We start from the raw sequence: 22,239 nt of genomic DNA, 5'->3' as shown, positions 1-22,239 counted from the left end.
CATCCGGATAGGATACTTGCCATCATGTTCTGATCTTGCTTTTAATGATGAGTTTCAGGAATCAGCACCCTCCCATCACAGGAGCAGAAGTTGGCCATTCAGCCCCTCAAACCAGTTCTGCCATTCAATACGATCATGGCCAATCTCTGCTGAAAATGTGTTGCTGGAAAAGCGCAGCAGGTCAGGCAGCATCCAAGGAACAGGAGAATCGACGTTTCGGGCATAAGCCCTTCTTCAGGAATCCTGATTCCTGAAGAAGGGCTTATGCCCGAAACGTCGATTCTCCTGTTCCTTGGATCCTGCCTGACCTGCTGCGCTTTTCCAGCAACACATTTTCAGCTCTGATCTCCAGCATCTGCAGCCCTCACTTTCTCCTCGAAGATTTTAACCTACTGCGAATCCTCTTACAAGGATGCCTTCCTTGAAGAAGCTCTCTTCTTCCATTCCTGGAGAAGGGCTTATGCCCGAAACGTCGATTCTCCTGTTCCTTGGATGCTGCCTGACCTGCTGCGCTTTTCCAGCAACACATTTTCAGCTCTGATCTCCAGCATCTGCAGCCCTCACTTTCTCCTCCATGGCCAATCTTTGGCCTAACTCCATATTCTTGCCTTTGACCCTTAGCCCTTAATATCTTTGCTAACCAAACATTTATCTGTCTCAGATTTAAACCTAACAACTAATCTCCCAACAACTGCTATATTTGGGAACAAGGATGAAAATTTTAAAATCAAGGCTTTACTTTAATGCGATCCAATGTCGGCTATGGAAGCCATTTTGTGAATGGTAAATAGGGTTTGGTGAGAATAGAACATGGTCAGTTGTTGGAGAAATTCAGGCCAATGAATCAGAGACCACCAAAGGTGAATCGCGGTGAAAATGACAAGCAGTTTATTGAACAAACTGATATGGTGGACTAGAAATTGACCAGACTGACACAGAACTGATCCTCTGCACAGATGGCCAGAATGCTCTTTCCAAAGTGGAAGGTGCTGATGGGTTATATAGGAGTATAACACAATGGTGATAATTGTAAAGCAGTTACAGTACAATGGTGAAAATTAGAAATTGATTAAAACAAGAATAAATTGAATGGAAATTAATCAATTGTCCGGCAGCAACAATTCATTTGTAATTGACACAGGAGATTCTCCTTGAGTGAGTGAGAATGTCTTCTAGAAGATTCTTCATTGTATTTCCCATCCACGCGAATATGTGCAAATGTCCCTTCTCCTGGCATTCAGGTGTGTCCATTGTGTTCCTCTTGCAAATGAAGCCTTCCAGAGTCTTCCTGTTTGTTTATGCGATATCGGTTTCAATGGGAAGTGAGCCTGCCCTTAGGGTATTGGGACCACAGTGCTAATCAGGGATGGGAGCTTTAGTGTGAAGGCTGTTTGGTAAGTGTCAAAATTAAAGTGGTGCTGGAAAAGCATAGCAGTTCAGGCAGCATCCGAGGAGCAGAAAAATTGACATTTCAGGCAAAAGCCCTTCATCAGGAATGAGCTCATTCTAATCTTGACTCTGATCTCCAGCATCTGCAGTCCTCATGTTCACCCTGTTTGGGAAGTGTATTCTGTGGTCTGGGAGTAACTTGGCCATGTCTTGTTTCTTTGTTTGCCTGTTTCACAAGACTGGGACATTGTGGGTGTGTTCTGTGTATGTTAGCTGGCTTGATTTCTGTGTTTCGCAGGCCGGCCTCTGTGTTTCTTATGTGATCATGCTATAGGGTGGGCAGGGTAGCAGATCTTTCTTCCACATCAGTAAAGATTTGGGTGATATCAAGTGTATAGACAGGAACTTTTGTAAGTCCAGCCAGGATTGTATTGGAATGGTCAAGTTCAGAGGTAACAATGTCTGCAGATGTGGAAACAGGCATTTCTCGGCTTTCTGGCTCTCACATGTTTGGAGAAATGTATTTGTAAGTGGTGGCTAGCTTACTACAGTCATGTGACCTCTATCCCCACTAGAAGTGCTTTCACTTTAGGTTCATTAACCACCTGATATTGAAACATGGTGTCAGAAGTGAGTGAATTTTCAAAGCCATGAGGGAGCAGCTAAAGTAAACAATCACCAAAGAAAAATTAAAACACCAATCTGCATTTTTGAAGCTCTGGGTGAGTCAGAATGATGGTGAATTTTCCTCTGCCTGATAATGCAGAAAAGAGACATAAGACAGAATTTTAATTTCCCCTTCCCGTCTTCCGCAAAGACCGTTCCCTCCGTGACTACCTGGTCAGGTCCACAACCCCCAACATCCCACCCACCCCTCCTGGCACCCTTCCCTGCCACCACCAGAATTGCAAAACCTGTGCCTACACCTCCTCCCTCACCTCCATCCAAGGCCCCAAAGAAGCCTTCCACATCCATCAAAGTTTTACCTGCACATCCACCAATATCATTTATTGTATCCGTTGCTCCTGATGCGGTCTCCTCTACATTGGGGAGACTGGATGCCTTCTCACGGAGTACTTTAGGAAACATCTCTGGGACACCGCACCAACCAACCCACCGCCCTGTGGCCCAACATTTCAACTCCCCCTCACACTCTGCTGAGGACATGCAGGTCCTGGACCACCTCCACCACCGCTCCCTCACCACCTGATGCCTGGAGGAAGAACGCCTCATCTTCTGCCTTGGAACACTTCAACCCCAGGGCATCAATATGGACTTCACCAGTTTCCTCATTTCCCATCCCCCCACCTTACCCCAGTTCCAACCTTCCAACCCTGCACCATCCTCATGACGTGTCCTACCTGCCAATCTCTCTTCCAACCTATTCACTCCACCCTCCTCTCTGACCTATGACCTCCATCCCACCCCCATTCACCTATTGTACTCTTTGCTACCTTCTCCCCAGCAACACCCCCCCCCCCGCCCAATTTATCTCTCCATGCTGGAGGCTCCCTGCCTTCAGTCCTGATGAAGGGTTTTGACTGAAACGTCGAATTTCCTGCTCCTCGGATGCTGCCTGACCTGCTGTGCTTTTCCAGCACCACTCTAATCTAGACTCTGATTTCCAGCATCTGCAGTCCTCACTTTTGCTGAGAATTTTAATTTGTTCCAGTCTCGCCGGGAAAAAAAACACTATGAAATAACTCCAGAACTAAATTTTAAAACTGTGCAAATGAGAGTAGCAAACCCCTTATCAGAGCTGCAGATAATGCACAATATGGAATATTGCAGCCAAACCCCACTTTAGGAGGACAGAATCAAGATAGCAGAGATTTTGAAGACTTTGAATTCATACTTTGAAACCCATATTAAGTTTGCTTCTAAATGGTATGTATTCACCACCAGAGGTTGGGGCAGAGAGAGACTATTGATCAGTAGGTGGCTGCTGTGACAGAACGGACAGATTCTTGTAAGTTTGATAACTTTACGCAGAGAGTGGTAAGGGCGTGGAATGCCCTACCTGCTAATGTAGTCAACTCAGCCACATTAAGGAGATTTAAACAATCCTTAGATAAGCACATGGATGATGATGTGATAGTGTAAGGGGACGAACTGAGAATAGCTCACAGGTGGGTGCAACATCGAGGGCCGAAGGGCCTGTTCTGCACTGTATTGTACTATGTTCTATGTTCTATGTTCTATGAGAGATGATCTCATCAAATATATGATTGTCTGAGGCATAAGCAGCCTTGCTGACAGTACATCTATTGAGAGAAGAGAAACATGTTCTCAAGGAAACTATTGATATGTGCCGAAGCTGTGGAATTGTCAATCGTCACCTAGGCAGTGCTAAGGAGAGAGCATTCGAGACTTTGCATTATGCTGAGAAACTTCGCAAGCTGAGTGACATACTGGAAAAAAGAAAGAAATGGATGTAGGGTTGCTCACTGACTGCAATTCCAGCTCAGCGAGCAAACCGACATCCAGAACCTCAACCTGAACTACAAATCTTCTCAAAAACTCGTTAAAAGGAAGAAATATTTTCCTATAAACCAACAGGTGTTGTTACGGTCAGTGGCGACAGGTAAGTTACATACTTTTATTTTTTTCCTCTTCTGTTTGTAAGCAGAGCTGTTCATTATTATACCTGATTTCCTTTCCCTTTTGTTACAGATTGTGATGAATCCTTCCCAGACCCTCTGGTTGTGAAGTTTGAATCTTAAATGACCTAAAACAAGCTTTTGTACAGTACTCAGAAGTATTGCTTATTCATGCAGTCAGTTCTGACATGACTGCCACAACATGTATAAGCATACAAGGAACAGAAGGGAAAGAAGGAAAGGAAAATAAAAGTTACAATTAAAAATACCTTATATATCAGAGCTATAAACATTAATTCAAATGTTTCTTTTATTTTAGTTGAGAATGTCGTCCAGTGAAGGTTTTTATTGCAGAATGACTTTTTGTGTTAACGATAGTGTAGCAATATAAGTGGTACGGTGATTCAATGGTTAGCACTGCTGGCTCTCAGCACCAGGGACCTGGGTTCGATTCCACCCGCGGGTAACTATCTGTGTGGAGTTCACCCATTCTCCCTGTGTCTGTGTGGGTTTCCTCTGCGTGCTCTGGTTTCCTCCCACAGTCCAAAGATGAGCAGGTTGGGTGGATTTGTCATGCTAAATTGCCCACAGTCTCCAGGGATGTGCAAATTTGGTGGATTAGACATGGGCAATGTAGGGTTACAGGGATTGGATGGGATTGCCTTTCGAGGAGCAGTGTGGACTTGATGGGCCAAAGGGCCTGCTTCCACACTGAAGGGACTCTATGAGGCTGGTCCACTTTTCACGTGAAAATAGGATTTTGTCAGAAATCAGGTTCAGAAGAGGTTGAGACCTGAGGCAAGCCTAGTTCCACCTGATATATGGTTATAATGTTTGCAGTAACTGGATTCTTATAAGACTGAAGAAGGCAGCCCAGCAAATATAATTAATCTGTCCAGAGGCTATGGGTATTTTGGTTATGAGAGCATTCCTAAATGAAACTTTTGAAGTGTTTCTATACCACTCATTAGGACAATTATCTGTTTGCGAGAGAGCAAGTTTGAGCTATTAGATCCACCTCAAGTGTTATCTCCCCTTTAATCAGAAATGATCAAGGAAGACATTTCACATAAAAGCAAAATACTCAGGATGCTGGAAATCTGAAACAAACACAGTAAACGCTAGAGATATTCAACAGATGTGACAGTATTTATATATAGAGAAAAAGTATTAACATTTTGAGTCTGATATGACTCTTTTTTCAGAGTCATATTGGACTTGAAACATTAACTATTTCTCTCTCTCTACAGATATTGCCAGACCTGCTGTGTTTATCCAGCATTTCCTGTGTTTGTTTGAGGGGCACACATCATCTTTTGGTGGTTATGAATTCCAAAGTTTACACAATGTGAGGGTGTGATATTCTGGGAAGATGTTTCTAACTCTTTCCTGATTACTGAAGATCAGAGTTATTCAGAAGTTCACCCACACGTTGTGAATAGTGGCTGTCATGTTTTCATCCAGAAAAGTAATTTTAAAACTTAAAACAAGAAATTAGAACTTTTAAAATAATTTATAATCTATCCATGTTTTGTGCACTTCACAGCAGGATATAAATGTTGTGAAGACACACAACAGGAAGGAAAACATGTCCAGCATGGGGAAAGCAATGTTCTAAACACAAAAAGTGGAATCACTTTATATTCAAGTGCTCATTGAGAAAGAAGGACAGTAAGCCTCTGAAGACAACTGTTTCAGAGAGGTCAGACAATTAATCTTATGAATCATCCATATCAAACAACAAGTTAGTATTGTTAGATATAAAGGGGATATGAGCTTTGTGACTCTTAGAATGATGACTGAAAAGAAGGGCATTGAGTGAATGTTAAGCACCAAGTAGATACCAATGTTTCGTGTAAAGTTATGAGTTTCACAAACCTGTGCAAAGTTGCTGAAAATAATCCAATACCAAAGACTTTAAGAGACATACTGAGCCTACATGATGCTCCAAAACTCATGCAAAGATGACACATGAAACCGAGAGTCCAACGAAATGGGAAGAATGAAGATTTGGAGTTACAGAGAGTAGATCCCTCAAAGTTGCCATCCAAGTGGATAGGGTTGTTAAGAAAGCATATGGTGTTTTGGCTTTCATCAACAGGGGGATCAAGTTTAAAAGCTGCGAGGTTTTGCTGCAGCTCTACAAGTCCCTGGTGAGACCACACTTGGAATATTATGTCCAGTTCTGGTCGCCCGAATGTAGGAAGGATACAGAGGCTTTGGAAAGGGTGCAAAGAAGGTTTACCAGGATGCTGCCTGGACTGGAGGGCTTGCCTTATGAAGAAAGGTTGAATAAGCTCAGACTTTTCTCTCTGGAGAGAAGGAGGAAGAGAGGAGACCTGATCGAGATGTGCAAGATAATGAGTGGAATAGATAAAGTCAATAGCCAGAGACTTTTCCCCAGGGCAGGATTGACTGGTACGAGGGGTCATAGTTTTAAGATATTAAGAGAAAGGTATAGAGGGGATGTCAGAGGTAGGTTCTTTATGCAGAGAGTTGTGAATGCATGGAATGCATTGCCAGCAGTGGTGGTGGAAGCAGAGTCATTAGGAAAATTTAAGCAACTGCTGGACATGCACATGGATAGCAGTGAGTTGAGGGGTGTGTAGTTTAAGTTATTATATTTTACATTAGAATTAAACCTCGGCACATCGTAGGCCAAAGGGCCTGTTCTGTGCTGTACCTTTTGATTTTCTATGTTCTATGTTCGAGATGTTTAGCAAAATGCAGAGTGGCTCAGTGGTTAGCACTGCTGTCTCAAAGCACCAGAGATATGGGTTCAATTCTACCCTCACGAGACTGTCTGTGCGGAGCTTTCACATTCTGTGTGGGTTTCCGATAGTCCAAAGATGTTCAGCTCAGGTGGATTGGCTATGTTAAATTGCCCTTTGTGTCCAGGGATGTATAGGTTAGGTGGATTAGCCATGGAAAATGCAGGGTAACCGGGACAGGATGAGTCTGAGTAGATGTTCTTCAGAGAATGGGGGTGGGTGCCAAATGGCCTGTTTCCATGTTGTCAAGGTCCATGGACCCCTCATTTCTGCTCAAGCAAGTTGAGAGCTTCAACGAGTAATCAAAGACATTTGCACTGTTTTGTAGGACACTAGGTCATTGACTGCTCGATAGATTCTAGAAGATTACAGGTCTTTGATATCTTTTTGGTTAATATCACCTTAAAGTAGATGACAGTGTTGGACCAGCTCAGCATCTGCCAAATAGAATTCCAGCTGCCTTCAGGTCCAGCCTGAAAGGCAAGATAGAGGAACCAATGGCCCAATCACCAAGACATCATCAAACATGGAATGGAAAATAAGAAGGCCAATAAATTATGCTTGCAGCTGATGATTAGCAAGTGAAAGCAGAAGAGACAGTCATCACATAAAGCAGAATAAAAAAGTTGATAAGAAAACATAATGTAACAAGAAGAAAAAGATGCAATTGAAGATGCCCGAAGTTTTTTTTTACCTATTATTTTATGCGACATGGGCATTATTGGCTGGACCAGCATTTATTGTCTGTCCCTAGCTGCCCCTGAGAAGGTGGTGTTGAGCTGCAGCTGATCCATAATATCCTTAGGGAGAGAATTCCGGGATTTTAACCCAGCGACAGTGAAGGAACTGCAATATATTTCCAAGTCGGTATGGTGAGTGGCTCGGAGGGGAACTTACAGGTAGTGATGTTCCCGTGTATCTGCTGCCCTTGCCCTTCTAGGTGGAAATGTTCATGGATTTAGAAGGTGCCTGTCGGAGGATCGTTGGTGAACTTCTGCCGTGCATTTTGTACATAGTACACACTGCTGTTACTGAGAGTCGGTGGTGGAGGGAATTGGAGGTTTGTGGATATGGGACCAATCAAGTGGGATGCTTTGTCCTGGATGTTGTCAAGCTTCTTGAGTGTTGTGAGAGCTGCACTCATCCAAACAAGTGGGGAGTGTTCCATCACATTCCTGATTTGTGCCTCATAGATGATGGACAGGCATTACGGAGTCAGCAGATGAATTACTTGCCACAGTATTCGTCACCTCTGACCTGATTTTGTAGCCGCTGCATTTATGTGGTGTGTCCAGTTGAGTACATAACAGTTGAGTTAAGTACATAAGTCATGTACTGACAGTAAAAGGACTTCGCCTGCATCTTGACAAGGACAGAATTGTTGCAGAGATGCAATGACCAGCAAATGATTCTTAGTATATATAGAAATTCAGAGGTTAAAAAAAAGGTCACCACATCCTGGGGTTCCTCTCTCCTGAGAGGGTAATGACTGGTGGTGATTTAGCCTGAAGGCTACCTTGCCACAGGTGATGGGAGAGGATGAGATGGAGAGTCCTTCATGGTAACCTCAGCCAGTGCAGGAACTGAATCCACAATTTTGGCATCACTCTGCATCACAAAACAGTCACCTGAGCTAACTAACCATCAATAGGAATTATTTAATGATGTGCAATCAGAGTCTGTACCTCCACAAAAGTTCACTGCTAAGAATATGAAGTGGTATTGAGGTGCAGAGCTGGAAGCAGTTTTCACTCAAATCAGAAAACTAGTAACAACAGCTGGACATGTTCTGGAAGTCAACAGCTCAGCAGAGAAATTGATTCTGAAAGGCAAATGTCTTGGTCTGATCAAGTCTCTACTTGGAACAACACGCCTCCAGAATAAGCAGATACAAGGAAAACTGAAAATGTGTACACTTACAATTGCAAGACCTGCAGTTTTTAAAAGACTATGTATGTAATGTATGTATAGAGACTGATAAAAGTGGGACTGAATGAGTTATTACAATTTAGGTATTGAATGATTATTTTCTTTGTTGACAATGGATTTTGGATAACTGGGAGGATGTGTAACACTAAATTATAATGCAGGCAATTCTTTTTTTGTTCAATGAAGAGAAATGAGTTTGTACAACATGCACTGTCTGACTTGCTGTCGTTATGTGCCCTCTATTTTCGCTGTCAGTGCTTTCACTTTAACCCTCTGCAGCCATTAAACACATTACATGAAGCATCAGTGAAACTGTAATTCGGAAGAACATACTTAAACCGTGGGAAAAAAAATTGAACAAGAAATCTCCACACATTTTAAACATTTGCTGTGTAATGTGTTGAAACAACTTCCACAAAGACATTTTAAAAATGGACTTCAATATTTTGCAACTAGAAGCAAAATGTTAGAAGCAAGCAGGTAAATTGGATTAAACAAAGTGGCTCATGTGGAAAGAAATGCAGATTGACTGCGACAAATATCATTGCTGCAACATTCTGTGTTTCTAAGATTAAGCAGTCCCTGTGCCAAACACAGAAATGAACTGCCCGACTCAGACCAGAACTGCAGAATCCTGAGATTGATAGTTCTGGTTTAATGGAAGGTGATTCCAATTTGGGGATTCAACTTTGGCAAAAGAGCTTGAACCTAAAATCTGAAGATTATCTTTTAAGACTTTAATAAATGTGTTGATCATTTTAATTTTATAACGAGTAATGCTTAGGTTGATTGCCCAGTTGAACATATCTATTGAAGAGTGAAGAAGATAGTCATAGAGGGAAAAATCAAGTTGACACTGAAGTGCAGTATGCAGGGAGATGTGCACTGTTAGAGGTGTTGAATTGTCGATGAGATATTAAATTGACATTCTGTCTGGTGAATGTAAAAGGTCCATTATACAAAAAGCAGGGGATTTTGGTCAATTATTCTAGAACCAATAAATAGTCATTATTTCATCGCTGTGTGGACTACAACAGAACCCATTTGCATGCATGGAGTTGGGGTACAGATCAACCACACTGCAACTCAATAACAGAATAGAGACTGACTTGCTCACTCCTGTTCCTATATTATTATTGCAACAATGACCATGCTTTTAAAGTTCCATTTTGCTACCAACTGATTTTACTACTGTGTAAGTCGAATCCCAGAATGAAATCTACCTTGATAGATTGATTTTTAAAAATTAATGTGACAACCTTTCACTGAAACTTAAACATCCAAGATTGAAGATTTGTTCGTAGCAGTAAAACAGTGGTTCATTACACAAAAGAAATAAACATAAAATAAAACAAACCAAGCTGAATAAACATACAGTTTAAAAGATTTAAAAGCACACAGCAAAATAAAGATTCATTTATTTCCCAAGAGCGATTTCTCAGTTGATCAAAATCTAGAAAAATTTCTTCTCAATCAAACCTGTAAGTTTGACTGAAATGTTTCTGCTCAGTTCCAGTCCTGTTAGCTGTGAGGCGTTTTCTGTGAATATTTGTAATATTTTAATAATCTTCAGATTTCTAACTAAATAATCCCTAGCATGAAAAATTCATAGATGTTTTCACCAAGGTCATAGAGTCATAGAGTCATACAGGTAAACTGCATGGAAACAGACCCTTTGGTCCAAATCATCCATGCCGACCAGATATCCTAATCTTATCTAGTCCCATCTGCCACAACTTGGCCCATATCTCTCTAGACATCTTTTAAATGCTGTAATTGTACTGGCCTTCACCATTTCCACTGGCAGCTCATTCCATATGTGTACCACCCTTTGCATGAAAACATTGCCCCTCACGATTTTATAAGCATGGATATAGGTTTGCTTGTTGAGCTGTAAGTATCATGTTCAGACGTTTTGTCACCATACTAGGTATCATCTTCAGTGAGCCTCCGGCTGAAGCATTGCTGATGATTCCTGATTTCTGTTTAAATGTTCGGGTTTCTTTGGGTTGGTGATGCCATTTCCTGTGGTGATGTCATTTCCTATGGTGATGTCACTTCCTGTTCTTTTTCTCAGGGTATGATAAATAGGATCCAAGTCAATGTGTTTGTTGATAGAGTTCTGGTTGGAATGCCATGCTCCTAGGAATTCTCATGCATGTCTTTGTTTGGCTTGTCCTAGGATGGATGTGTTGTCCCAGTCAAAGTGATGTCCTTTTTCATCTGTATGTAAGGATATTAGTGAGAGAGGGTCATGTCGTTTTGTGTTGATGTTCATGTATCCTGGTGGCTAGTTTTCTGCCTGTTTGTCCAATGTAGTGTTTGTTACACTTCTTGCACGGTATTTTGTAAATGACATTTGTTTGCTTATTGTCTGTTAATGGCCTTTTAAGTTCATGAACTGCTCTTTTAGTGTGTTGGTGGGTTTGTGGGCTACCATGATGCCAAGGCGTCTGAGTAGTCTGGCACTCATTTCTGAGATGTCTTTGATATAGGGGAGAGTGGCTAAGGTTTCTGGACGTGTTTTGTCTACTTGTTTTGGTTTGTTGCTGAGAAATCTGTGGACTGTATTCATTGGGTACCCATTCTTTTTGAATACACTGTAAAGTGTATAAAGAGTATAACCCAAAATGTTCATTTTGACTTCTCTTCACAGATGCTGCCAGACATGCTGAGCTGTTTGTTTCTTAAAAATAATGATGTTAGTACTTTACTGTATTTGATCACATTGCCTAAAGGTTGTTTTGTGCATATGCACAAAATGTTGTGTATGCACCTTTTGTGACTCACTTTGCCAGTAGAAAATATGGTGATGAACAAATTATCACAATAGATATATGTGATCGCAATGGAATGCCATTACAGTACTGACAATGTGCATTGCACATCAACAAAAGAAAACTTAGTCAGTAAACACAATTGCCTATGTGAGTTTTGAGAAGATATGTAGCTCAGGTTGAGGTTCTGGATGTAGGTTTGCTCGCTGAGCTAGAAGGTTCAGTTCCAGACATTTCGTCACCCTACTAGGTAACATCTTCAGTGGGTCTCCGGGCGGAGCACTGTTGATAGTTCCTGCTTTCTATTTATAGGTTTGGGTTTCTTTGGGTTGGTGATGTTGTGATTTCATGTGATGGCATCATTTCCTGTTATTTTTCTCAGGGGGTAGTACATGGGGGTCTAACTCGATATGTTTGTTGATATAGTTCCGGTTGAAATACCATGCAGGAATTATCAACAGTGTTTTGCCCAGAGGCCCACTGAAGATGTTACCGAGTAGGGTGACGAAATGAACCTTCCAGCTCAGCAAACAAACCTACATCCAAAATTGCCTATTTTGGACTTCAGAATGTTCTGAGCTTGTGCACATTATAAAATTCAGTCTGAGTTTTCTTTGATGTTGCGTAAAGAATCAGGGTTCAAAGCTATGCAAAAGTCACCAGGATGTGACCAGAATCTAAGTCATACGTCAAGATTAACAGGTCTGATGACAAAAAAGATAAAGAAAATCCCAGGAAGTGGCAGAGATGGGGAAGGGCAACCGACTCCAGATTAATTGTGAGCTGAGTCAGAAGGAATCACAGAGGCATACAGCATGGAAATAGACCCTTCGGTCCAACTAGTCAATGCCGACTGTCATCCCAAACCCTGCCATTTCCAGCTGCCTGCACTTGGACGAAGGTGATTGAGAGGAGTTTAGGGGTGAGCAAGGTAATGGAGGATGAGAGGACAGCAGGCAATGGAGGGAACATCAGTGGAAAGAAAAATAGCAAATAAAAGAAGGGACGAGAGAGAGGTGAGGCTGTTCATAGAGGGCATGTCAAAGAAGGAAAGAATAGTACATGAGGGGAAGGAAGGAAATCTGCCTGAAAATTTTCCTACTTACCAGCCCATCTTGGATACTGTCCATTAATGATATGTCAATAATCCACATTCATATGTCCCTGTGCCAAACACAGAAATGAACTGCCCGACTCAGACCAGAACTGCAGAATCCTGAGATTGATAGTTCTGGTTTAATGGAAGGCGATTCCAATTTGGGGATTCAACTTTGACAAAAGAGCTTGAACCTAAAATTGAAGATTACCTTTTTAAAACTTTAATAAATGTGTTGAACATTTTAATTTTATAACGAGTAATGCTTAGGTTGATTGCCCAGTTGAACATATCTGTTGAAGAGTGAAGAAGATAGTCATAGAGGGAAAAATCAAGTTGACACTAAAGTGCAGTATGAAGGGAGATGTGCACTGTTAGAGGTGTTGAATTGTCGATGAGATATTAAATTGACATTCTGTCTGGTGAATGTAAAAGGTCCATTATACAAAAAGCAGGGTATTTTGGTCAGTTATTCCAGAACTAATAAATAGTCATTATTTCATTGCTGTGTGTCAATTATTCCAGAACTAATAAATAGTCATTATTTCATTGCTGTGTGGACTACAACAGAACCATTCATATGTCAAGGTGGATTACTCACATATCATTCATAGACAGTATCCAAGATGGGCTGGCAAGTAGCAAATTTAAAAAGAAAAGATCACTTTTTTTTAAGATTACTTACAGTGTGGAAACAGGCCCTTCAGCCCAACACGTCCACATTGACCCTCCGAAGAGCATCCCACCCAGACCCATTTCCCTACATCTAACACTATAGGCAATTTAGTACGGCCAATTCACCTGACCTGCACATTTCTTGGACTGCGGGAGGAAATGGAGCACCCGGAGGAAATCCACGGAGACACGGGGAGAATGTACAAACTCCACACAGAGGTGGGAATTGAACCCGGGTCTCTGGTGCTGTGAGGCAGTAGTGCTAACCATTGTGCCACCGTGCCACCCACTTCCAATGAGAGAATCTAACCATCAATCATTGACATTACCGTTACTGAATCCTCAAATATCAATATCCTAGAGGTAACAGGAATAATCTCCTCTTGTGGCACAATGGTAGTGTCCACACACACTTAGGCCAATAGTTACTGATTCAAGTCCTACCTAGCCAAAGGCATATCAGGCCTGTGGAGGTATTATGAGAAGGCAATTTTAATAAAGGTCTCTTGTGGCACAATGATCCTATCTCGGAGGCATGTGTTCAAGTCCTGCCTGCTCTCGAGGTGTGTCATAACGTCTCTGAATAGGTCGATGTTTTTGAAAACAATGACCAGACACAGCAGTGGGCCAATATATATAATACTATAGTTACAAATGCCAGTCAGAGGTTAAATAAAGGGAAAGATTGTGCATTGGCAATGTCAATAGGCTAATAATACAGAATGTCTGATACTGGGGGACACACAGTTAATGTGAGAGGAGGAAAGTTCAAAGGAGATGTGGGGGACAAGGTTTTACACAGAGAGTGATAGGTGGCTGCCATGGGTGGTGGTGGAGGCAGATAAGAAAGGGGCAATTAAGGGGCATTTAGGTAAGGACATGAACATGCAAGCAATGAAGGGATCTGGACAAAAGGATTAATTTAATTTGGCTTTATGTATGCCGAAGGGCCTGTTCCTGTGCTGTTCTGTTCTATGTTCTATGTGATTCCAAGCTCATGTTCTGGGGACATGGGTTCAAGCATCACCATGACAGTATTTCATAAAATGAGAAATCTGGAATTTAAAAAGTGGTCTCAATGTGCCTAAGTAACCATTGTCATTAAAAAGAGATCTGGTTCACTCATGTCTTCTAGGGAAGGAAATCTTCCAACTTTGCTTAGTCTGGTCTACATGTGGTTCCAGATCCACAGCAATGTGGTTGCCTCTTAACTGGCCTCTGAAATAGCCTGCAAGCCATGCAGTTCAGTGGCATTTGAGCAAAACATGCTGGTCTTCCAATGGCACCCATAACTGATGAAAAGTAAAAAAAACATGTCTTTGAACTGGTTGCATTATTTAATTACATTGAATATGCAATATAAAGACAAGCTGTTGCTTTCTTTAATTTTTTTTAACATTCATTCACAGGATGTAGTTGTTACTGATTAGACCACCACATATTGCCCATCCCTAATACCAGAGAGCAGTTAAGAGTCAACCACATCATTGTGGGTCTTAAGGATGACAGTTTCCTTTTCTAAAGGACATTATTGAGCCAGATGGGTTTTCCCCAAGAATCAATAATAGTTTCATGGTCATCCATAGACTATTAATTCCAGAATCTTTTACTGAAATCAAATCCACCAACTGCCATTGTAATGTGGAAAGTCAGCTCCTGAAATCTTATCTAGCTCTCTGGATTAATAATGCAATGATAATTGGGGCGGCACAGTGACTCAGTGGTTAGCACTGCTGCCTCATTTTGCCAAGGACTTGGGATTGATTCCAGCCTCATGCAACTATCTGTGTGGAGTTTGCACATTCTCCCTGTGTCTGCGTGGGTTTCCTACACATGCCCTGGTTTCCTCCACAGTCCAAAGATGTGTAGGTTAGGTGGGGTTGACCATTATAAATTGCCTGTAGTGTCTAGGGATGTGCGGGCTAGGTGGGTTAGCCATGGGAAATGCAGAGATAGGGTTGGATCTGGGTGGGAGAGCATCAATGTGGAATCAATAGCTTTTCCACTCTGTTGGGAGTCTAAACCTCTCACCTTGGATAGCTTATTACGTTAAAGGAACTATGTAAATGCAAGTTGTTTTCATTTTCATAAGCAAATCATTTTCCACAGAGTTGAAAGACTGAAAAACAGAAACAGCACCAAAGTAAATTATGTCATATAAAGAAAGAAGTGGTGTCATCACACCATAGTGCATTACAATTTATCAGCAATAACCCTGACACTGGAAATAAACATGCCTCTGGCATCTGAAGGGTAACAAGCGATATCAGATATTTTAAATAAGAGTCATAGAGTAAGCCATTTACTCTATATATCTTAATATATCTGGGGGAACTGGATTCGAAGAATGCAATTGCAAACTGATCTCTGTAGCAATACTTCTTCATTTGCTTTCATTATCAAATCTATGTATGAATATTAACAATGAGTGTGAAATCTATAAAGGCTTGATTTTATTCAATATGATTTATGAAATGATCATATAAATTTGCCTTCTACTATTTTACTCTACGTTAGTTTAGGCTACAGTCTCCAATAATTTAAACTGTCAAATTAATCACAAAATAGTATATTTATTTAATTTAGAGTTTTGTGATTTCATGTTGAAAAGTTGTAAGGTCCAGAGGAAGCTATAGACTGAATAGGGCATATTCAAAATGGTGGTGATGGCATTGTCACCTGACTCGAACCCTGCCTTAGCTCCTCTGCTGCTGAAATCTTCACCATGCCTTTGTTACCACTAGACTTGATTATCCCAAATTTTCCTGTCCAACCTCCCATCTAAAACCCTCCATCATAACTTCTGCTGATCATATCCAATTTTGCCCTATTACGCCTTGAACCTGTTTATGTACAATAGCTCCTGATCCAACAATGCCTCAATATAAAATTTATGTCCACATTTTCCAGTGTCTCCATGGCCTCAATCTTCCTATCTCTGTAATTTCCTTCAGACATACAGCTGCTATGGTCTTCAGACTTTTCCAATTCTGATTCTTGTGCACCCCAGCCATCCTCATGCCTTCTTGTGCACCCCAGCCATCCTCATTCCTTCTTGTGCACTCCCACCCATCATCATACCTTCTTGTGCACCCCAGCCATCCTCATACCTTCTTGTGCACCCCAGCCATCCTCATGCCTTCTTGTGCACCCCAGCCATCCTCATACCTTCTTGTGCACCCCAGCCATCCTCATGCCTTCTTGTGCACCCCAGCCATCCTCATACCTTCTTGTGCACCCCAGCCATCCTCATGCCTTCTTGTGCACCCCAGCCATCCTCATGCCTTCTTGTGCACCCCAGCCATCCTCATGCCTTCTTGTGAACCCCAGCCATCCTCATGCCTTCTTGTGAATCCCAGCCATCCTCATGCCTTCTTGTGCACCCCAGCCATCCTCATGCCTTCTTGTGCACTCCCACCCATCATCATGCCTTCTTGTGCATTCCCACCCATCATCATACCTTCTTGTGCACTCCCACCCATCATCATACCTTCTTACGCACCCCAGCCATCCTCATGCCTTCTTGTGCACTCCCACCCATCATCATACATTCATTGGTGGCTCTGTTGTGGAATTCCTTCCCTAAATCTTTCTGCATTTGTAGCATTCTCCCATCTATGAAGATGCTGTGTTGGAAATCTATATCCCTCTTGTGTTAGCTCAACTTCCCATGTTTGGTATTGCCTGTGTAATATGACACATCATCTAACTGCGCTGCACTTTGATTCTTTCTCCTTAGCCTTCCCCTGATCTTCGATGTTTACTTTGCCTGAGCAACAATACTCTTGCCTCTGAATTTAAAGGTTGAAGCCTTGAGCAGAAAACACAATCTGGTAGGAGGCTGTTTACCTCCTGATGAAGAACTTATGCTTGAAACATCGATTCGCCTGCTCCTCGGATGCTGCCCTGCTCAACTGTGCCTTTCCAGGACCACACTCTCGACTGCTTAGCTCAGTTGACCAGTCTGTATGTGCAGCGCAGCCAACAGTCTGGATTGAACTTCTGCACCGGCTGATGCTTCATAGAATCCCTACCGTGTGGAAGCAGGATATTTGACCCATCCTGACGAAGGGCTGTTGCCTGAAACATCAATTTTCCTGCTCCTCGGATGCTGCCTGACCTGCTGTGCTTTTCCAGCACCACTCTAATCTAAACTCTGGTTTCCAGCATCTGCAGTCCTTACTTCTGCCTATTTGACCCATCAAGTCCACATTGATCCTCTGAAGAGCATCCCACCCAGACTCACTACCAACCCTATCCCCTTCAGCCTGCATTTTCCATGACCAATCCACACAGTCTGCACATCTTCAGACTGTTGGAGGAAACATATGCAGCCACAGGGAGAATGTGCAAAATCCAAACAGACGGCCACCTGAGGATGAAATTGAACCTGGCTCCCTGGTGCCACGAGGCAGCAGTGCTAACCATTGAGCCAACATGCCACCCGACTGAGACTTCATGCTGCCTCCATGAAGGATTCTCCTTTTCAACCTTTCCCTCCACCTGAGGTGTAGTAACCCTTAGGACCAGCCTAACACTCATCATTTCTCTCCATTGGCAGGCTGGTCCTATGGTCCAGTAAGACCATGGAAATGTTGTCTTCTACCTGTAATCCAATCTGACATTCCAGAGCTACATTGTCAAAGGGGCCTGGCAAACAGATGAGGCATTAAACCAAGACCCTGTCTGAATGACACAAGCAAATGTAAAAGATCCCCGCTGGTGACTTTCACCTTGGCCAATACTCATTCTCCTTCAGCCAACATTGACAGAAGAATAGACATTATCAAATTGTTCTTTGTGGAAGTTTGCTGTGTGCAAGTTGGTTGCTGTATTTCACGTAACACAATAGCAATTCCATTCAAAACTACATTGCTGCCGATAAAGCACTTTAGGAATATTTGAAGTCACGGATGGTGCGAGATAAATTTCTTATTTTATCTTTCAGTCTCACTCTCTCTGTTTCTGACAGAAAATATCCAGAAAATGCAGGAGTAATGACCAATCAGCGCAGTATAAAACTAAGTTAGATCAAATATCATGTTTTTGTGCCCTACTTGTTCAAAGTACAATGTGGTTTGTTTCACTCATGCCAAGTGCAGTGAATATTCAGAGGAACTAATAAACTGGGAGATGGACACGTTCAAATGATGGTTCTGTAAATATTGTGGCAACATACTTGTCTTCACATTAGAATATTTAGAAACCTTCAGAAAGATACTTGAAAATCAAGAGAAATGAGGGGAAGAAAATAAAACATCAACAGAGAAATGGTGTTGGCACCTGAAGGCTGACAAGTCCCTAGGACCAGTTGGCCTGAAACACAGTATTTTAAAAGCAATTGCTGCACAAATAGTTGATGCATTGGTTATTATATTCCATAAATCCTTAGATTCTGGAAGGATCCCAGTATATCAAAATTAGTTAATATAGCATTTTTATTCAGAAAGAAATGTGGGAATCAGAAACAGGAAACTATACTTCAATTAGCCTAACATCGTTCACTGGGAAATTGCTAGAATTCATCATTAAGGCGGTTACAACAGGATACTAAGGAAAATCATAATGTGATCAGACAGCTCAGCATGACACTGTGAAAGGGAAAACATGTTTAATTTATCTATTAGAGTTTTTTGAGGAAGTAACAAGCAGGATTGATAGAGGGAAATGCCAAAATGTTGTAAATAGATGTCCAAAAGGCACTTTAAAGATTATTACGTGTGATAAGAGCTCATGGTGTAGAAGCTGATATATTAGCATGGATAAAGGATTGGTTAGTTAACCTGCAGCTAAATGGGTGTATATTGTGTTGGTGAGTTGTAACTACTGGACTGATAGAGATTGAAGCATTTGGATCCATTTTCAGTCAGAAGTGCCTGATTATTCACTTTTGTCTCCTCATGAGGTCCCCAGCATTAAAGGTATCAGACTTCAACAAATTCAGTTCATTCCACTTGATATCAAGAAATGGTTGATGATGTCAGATACTGGAAAGGCTACGTGCCCTGGCAAAATTGCAGTGATAGCACAGAAGACTTGAGATACAGAGCATACTGTGCCCCTGATTAAGCTGTTCTGGTACTATTACAACATTGGCATCTACTCCATCAACACACAAGAATCCCAACACCTCACAGGACAAAGAATTTGGCTGGATTGGCTCCCCATCCATCTGACTCAACAGTTACTCTCGTCACCATCATGCACAATGGCAGCAGTGTGTACCATCAACTAGGTGCACTGCAGTAACTCAGCAAGTCTCCTTTGACAGCATTTTCCAAATCCATGACCTCCATTATTTTAGGGGACAAGGGCAGTAAGATGTATGGGAACACCATCATTGGCAAGCTCCTCCCAAGTTAAAATGCCATTGTGACTTGATGAACCAAAAGAAAAGTGCAGTGCAGAGAAACTTGAGGGTTTGTGCTTGAACCATGGTGCGAGCTTGCAGATGCAGCAAGTAATCAAGAAGGCAGATTGAAATTTGGCCTTTATTGTTTGGGGATTGGAGTTTAAAAATAATGAAGTGTTGTTACAACTCTCTAAAATGTTGGTAAGGTGGCAATTGAATTATTTTATCGAGTTTTGGCCCTCGTATTTAAGAAATCATGTACTTGGATCGAGCTTTTTGCATCTAATGTATGAGGATCTCCAAGTCCTTCTGTTTTGAAATTTTCTACCGACTTTTTCCATTAATATAATATTCAGCCCCGCACTATTCTTCCTAGTAAAGTGCAAAACCTCACGTTTTCTCTGTATGTGTCAGATGTAAAGATAGCTGGCCTATAGTTACCTCCTTTATTATGACTCCTTCCCTTTCTCCAAAAAATGGTTCCTTTGGCAGTTTTTCAATCCTCTATTTCAGGACAGTTGGAAGATTACAAATATCAGTTCATCCACCATCCATGGAAAAAATCCAAGCAGTGAAATAAATGATATTAATAGATACATAAGGATCACAACCACCCACCACCACCACCACCTTTTATCCAACAGACCAGGTGAACAGAGTGGTTCATAAAGCCTACTATATTTATTCTAAATTTTATTCGTCTTGTCACTGAGTACAAGAAGAGAGAGGTTATGCTGACACTATACAAGACACTAGCTAGACCTCAGTAGGAGTGTTGTGTACAGTTCTGGACACCTCACCTTAGAATGGAAATGGATGCACTGGAGAGAGTGCTGAAGAGGCTTATGAAAATGCTTCCATAGATGAGAAATGAAAATAGATTGGAAAAGTTTACGACTGTTTTCCTTTAGGAGGAGAAAGCTAAGAGAAGATTTGACAGAAGTTTTCAAAAGCAAGTGAGGTAGGACAGAGTAAATAAGGAGAAACTGTTCCCCATTGTAAAGGATTAAGAATGAGAGGGCACAGGTTTTCAAATAAGGTAAACATGATGTGGGAAAAAAAAACTAACTCTTTCAAGCAGCAAGTGGTTCTGGAATGCATTGTCCAGGAGTGTAGGTTAAATTTAAACATGCAAAAGGATTATTTGAATGGAAACAAATGAAGGATAATGGAAAGGGAACTAACTCATGATGCTCATTTAGAGAGCTAGTACAGACACGATGGCCCAAATAGGCTTCTTCTGCAAGTAACAATTCAGTGATCCTGTCATTTAGAATGAACAGTGATATTATTGAACATGAATTCCTGAGGTGACTAGATAAAAGGGATGCCAGGAGGATCCATTCAGCTTAAATGTAAGAAATTGCAATTTTAAGAAGATATGAGAAGAATTCTATTCTCCCAGAGGGTTTTTAGTGATGAAATTCTCTTCCCCAGAAAACACTTGAGATTGGATCATTGAATTTGTTTAAGAAGATAGATATTTGATTGACAAGTGAGTTGAGTTATGAACTGATTGGGCAGATAGGAGTTGGAGGCCATAACAAGATAAGCCATGAGCTTATTGAATGGCGAAGCAGGCTTGGAGGGCCAAATAGCCTAACCCAGCTCTTAAGTCTTAAGATCCTATTACTGTTTTTCATTCTGGTTAGACTCAACCATTTTTCACATGTCGGCTACAGTCAATCGTGTTTAATTCAATTCTCAGCAGAATCTTGTGTTTGCTGTCACAAACATCACAGCATCCCAACAGCTCGGACCTCAGCCCAGTCTCAGAGTTCTGATTCATTTGTGTTTGAGCATGATGAAAACCACGCTCCTGTAAAGTCACTCTATTGTCTGGAGTCTTTCCAAGGTCCTGCCACTGTTCATAGCAATCCTAATCATTCTGAGACACAGCTGGCACTCCGCTGAGGCTTGAGCTGCTGGTTTGCCCTTCTTGTATTTCAGACGTGATTCAGCTGAGCAGTAAGCATAGGTACGAGGTACGAGAAAATTAGTTCATTACATCTTGTCCCAATCAATTACGTGTATACATAAGCTCTGCTCCCATTCTGGCCACGTCCAACTCGCTAAAAGAAATTGCATGTTGAAGGAGAAACAACAGTTGTGATTTCATTCTATTTTAAATAAAACTGCAGAGAACAGGGATTGAAATTTCTTTGAATTCTAAGATGGTATCTATATTTCATTTTCACTCCTTTGCTTGCTCTCCCTGTGTTATATCTTCAAGTCAGCTGGTATCTGCCAGTTGCAATGGTGTTTATTTTACTCCTTGCTGCTGATTTCCTATCTCAGTTAATTCAAAAATGGAACAAACTGTACTTCTATTTTTGAGAATGATGCAACCAGCACATTTTGATCACCATGCCCCCACGCATTTTAAGCTCGGTCATGTCCTACCCTACTACAATAGAAGGATGGATTTCATAGCATCCCTGCAGTGTGGAAAAAGGTCATTTGGCCCAACAGGTCCACACCGACCATCCGAACGGTATCCCACCTAGACCCATTCCCCAAACCTAGAGTGCTGTCACCAATCCTACTTTCTTTACTGAGTGTAAAACCTTATTTTTTAATTGAATAGTTATGGGGGAAGAAACACTTGGGAGGCTTAAAAAGAAAAGGCACTTGTCTCAACAAAATGTTG

The sequence above is a fragment of the Chiloscyllium plagiosum genome, unplaced genomic scaffold (genome assembly GCF_037043375.1).
Source record: "Chiloscyllium plagiosum isolate Xiang-an unplaced genomic scaffold, Cpla_swu_hap1 HiC_scaffold_11, whole genome shotgun sequence".
NCBI classification, from domain to species: domain Eukaryota; kingdom Metazoa; phylum Chordata; class Chondrichthyes; order Orectolobiformes; family Hemiscylliidae; genus Chiloscyllium; species Chiloscyllium plagiosum.
This window is presented reverse-complemented; position numbering follows the sequence as displayed.